The following is a 4105-nucleotide window of genomic DNA, read 5'->3' on the forward strand; positions in this document are numbered from 1 at the left end:
GAGGGCTCCTGTACAAATGAAATACAAATTTCCTCCTAACTCGAGAACTAATCAAGCAAATAGAACAACATTTGGCATGTGGGTGTTTTTGGAGGCAACCATTTTTCCCATGATGAATTAGGACTTCTTACCTTTTTAGGAGGGGGGGGGGGGCTCCCATTCAAACGAAATACAAATTTGCTCATAACTTTAGAACTAATCAAGTAAATGGAACCAAATTTGGCATGTGAGAGTTTTAAATGGCAGAATTTTTTTTCTGTGGTGTATTACGACCCCTTTCCCTTTTAAGAGGGTGGGCTTCCATACAAATGAAATACAAATTTCCTTATAATTTGAGTACTAATCAAGCAAATGGAACCAAATTTAGCATGTAGGAGATTTTTGAGTCTTGAATTTATTTTATGATAGTTAGAGACCTCTCACACCTGTGGTAGGGGGATATGGACTCTCATACAAATAAAACAGAAATTTTGGCGAGTTCAGTGTGATTCGAGCTGTCGTTCAGATCGGTCGCATATTTTACTAGCTCCTGGTTTTTACCCAGGGTTTAAAATTATTTCTTTTGCGGTGCCTGTTGGTTAGGTTACCTATAAATTCACCACGTGTGTAATCAGTCTTTCTAATTATCAATTATCAAATCGGCCGTAGAGGCGAGTGTCGCGTGCTGGCCGAAACGCAAGACTCGTTTAATTTGCTTATTCAGTATTTAACTGAAAAGTTGTATAAGTTTTATACATTCGACAGCCGGAATGAAAGACCATTCAAGGCTGTTTTAAAAGGTCTCTCAACCGATCAATCCGTTGATGAGGTCAAATTTGAATTAACGGAATTACTTGGCGTTTCCCCTATCCAAGTAATTCAAATGAAGAAAAAGCGTCAAATTCGGGAAACCGGGGGCATTTCACAGCAATTTTACCTGGTTCATTTTAACCGAAATCAGGTAAATAGTTTAAATATTTTAGAAAAGGCACGTGTTTTATTTCACGTGCGTGTAAAGTGGGAACTATACAAAAAGTTTGGAGGAAATATTCCTCATTTAACTCAGTGTCGCTCATGTCAAAAATATGGTCACGGCACAAAAAATTGTCACTTGGACTCCAAGTGCATGATTTGCAGCAGTCCTTCACACAAAAAGGACGATTGTCCAGTAAAGGAGCAAAACCAATTTAAATGCGCAAATTGTGGTAATAATCATAAAAGTAATTCTTTTGATTGCCCTGTTAGAATCGCTATTTTACAGCGAAGAAATCAGGGTAAACAAAATCCTAAGCGTGAGCAAATTCCACCGGTAGTTAGTGTAGAACCTGTGAATTACCTACCCGTACAAGCTAGGTCAGGTAAATCATATGCTTCGGTCTTAGCCGGAAACTTAGACATACCTGTTATTCCAGGCAGTTCCAAAAAAAACCATTAATCCTGGGCCACCTAGGGACGATGCCATTAATGATGACCTAGGTATGATTACCCAGGATAAACTTTTATTTTTGCAACAAGCAATGTCTACTCTAATGACTTCTTTGTTGCAAACAAGTTCCATGACCGAAGCTATTCGAATTGGAACAAATTATACATATGAAATTGTAATGAAGTTGAAGTTCAGCAATGACTTTAAATAATTCTATAAAATTTCTAAATTGGAACGCTCGTTCATTAAAAGCGAACGAAGATGAGTTTTACAATTTTTTAACTGTCAATAGAGTGCACATTGCAGTTATTACCGAAACTTTTTTAAAGCCAAATATCAAACTAAAATATAACCCCAACTACGTGGTACATAGGTTCGATAGAATTCAAAGTTCTGGCGGTGGAGTTGCTATTGTTATCCACCGTCAAATTAAACATTGCACTCTTCCTCATCTTGAAACAAAAGTTATTGAAGCTTTGGGGATTGAAGTTCAAACGGAACTTGGAATATTATTCGTTGCGGCTGCGTATCTCCCTTACCAGTGTACAAACGAACAAATAAATTTTCTGAAAGGCGACTTGCAAAAACTTACAAGGAATCGCTCAAAATTTCTAATTATCGGTGACTTTAATGCTAAACACCGATCATGGAATAATGCTCAATGTAATTCTAACGGAAAAATTATTTTTAATGATTGCTCATCTGGATACTATTCCATTTTATGTCCAAATGGGCCTACATGTTTTTCTTCTACAAGAAATCCTTCTACAATTGATTTGGTTCTAACCGACCAAAGTCATGCGTGCAGCGAGTTAATTACTCATGCTGATTTTGATTCGGATCATCTCCCAATCACTTTTTGTTTATCACATGAGACAATTTTAAACCCTATTAAATCTGTGTTTAATTATCACAAGGCCAATTGGGAAAGATACAGGTCTCATATTGAGAATCATTTGAATCATGAAGTAAGTTTGCAAAGTAAAACCAATATTGATTCAGCTTTGGAAGCTTTGAGAAGTGCTATTATTGAAGCCAGGGACAATTCTGTTCCGAAGGTCCAAATGAAATTAGATACTCCAATTGTTGATGACAATCTTCAATTGCTTATTAGGCTGAAAAATGTACGTAGGCGTCAATATCAACGAACTCGAGACCCTGCTATGAAAATTATTTATAAAGAATTACAAAAAGAGATAAAACAAAAATTTACTGCTTTGAGGAATGAACAGTTTGCGAATAAGATTGAGCAGTTGAAGCCTTATTCAAAACCTTTCTGGAAATTGTCAAAAATTCTGAAGAAACCATCAAAACCTATTCCAGCAATTAAAGATGGCGATCATATTCTATTAACAAATGAACAAAAGGCTCAAAGACTTGCTCAGCAGTTTGAAAATGTTCATAATTTAAATTTGAACGTGGTGAGCTCAGTTGAAAACGATGTCTCTCAAAAATATGATCAAATTTCTACTTATAACGTCTCACCTAATGAAGTATTTGAAACTGACTTGGATGAAGTTCGTTCAATTATCAAGAAATTCAAGAATATGAAAGCTCCTGGTGACGATGGGATATTTTACATTTTAATTAAAAAACTCCCTGAAATCACTTATCAACTTTTGGTTAAAATATTTAATAACTGTTTTAAATTAGCATATTTTCCTAACTTATGGAAAACTGCTAAGATTACACCTATTTTGAAACCAGATAAAAATCCAGCGGAGGCTTCAAGCTATAGGCCAATTAGTTTACTTCCATCCATAAGTAAATTATTTGAGAGAATAATTCTTAACCGAATGATGTCACATATTACTGAACATTCCATTTTTGCAGATGAACAATTTGGTTTTCGACATGGGCATTCCACTACTCATCAATTGCTCAGAGTTACTAATATGATACGAGCTAATAAAGCCGACGGCTATTCTACTGGAGTTGCTCTTCTAGACATAGAAAAAGCATTCGACAGTGTGTGGCATAAAGGTTTAATCACGAAATTGCTAAATTTTAACTTTCCAATTTACATTGTAAAAATTTTACAAAATTATTTAACTGATCGATTTTTACAGGTTGTCTATCAGAATTCTAAATCTGATAAATTTCCTGTTAAAGCAGGTGTGCCTCAAGGCTCGATCTTGGGTCCAATCCTGTATAACATATACACATCTGATCTTCCTGAATTACCGGCTGGCTGCACAAAGTCGTTATTCTGCGACGATACAAGCATTTCCGTAAAAGGAAAAAGTCTTCGTGTCATATGTAGTCGACTGCAGAAAAGCTTGGATATTTTCTCCAAATACTTGCAAAAGTGGAAAATTTCTCCCAATGCTTGTAAAACTCAATTAATTATTTTTCCTCATAAGCCTAGAGCTTCTTCCCTTAAGCCAAATAGCAATCACATTATCAAGATGAATGGAGTTGCTTTGAGTTGGTCTGACCAAGTTAAATATTTGGGATTAATTTATGATAAAAAACTTACTTTTAAAGACCACATCGAAAGTATTCAAGCAAAATGTAATAAATATATGAAATGTTTATATCCTCTTATTAACAGAAATTCTAGACTTTGTCTGAAAAATAAACTATTGATTTACAAACAAATTTTTAGACCGGCGATGTTATATGCCGTTCCGATTTGGTCAAGTTGTTGTATTACAAGGAAGAAGAGTCTTCAGAGGATTCAAAATAAAATTTTGAAAA

Source organism: Sabethes cyaneus, chromosome 1 (genome assembly GCF_943734655.1).
Source record: "Sabethes cyaneus chromosome 1, idSabCyanKW18_F2, whole genome shotgun sequence".
Classification (NCBI taxonomy): Eukaryota; Metazoa; Arthropoda; class Insecta; order Diptera; family Culicidae; genus Sabethes; species Sabethes cyaneus.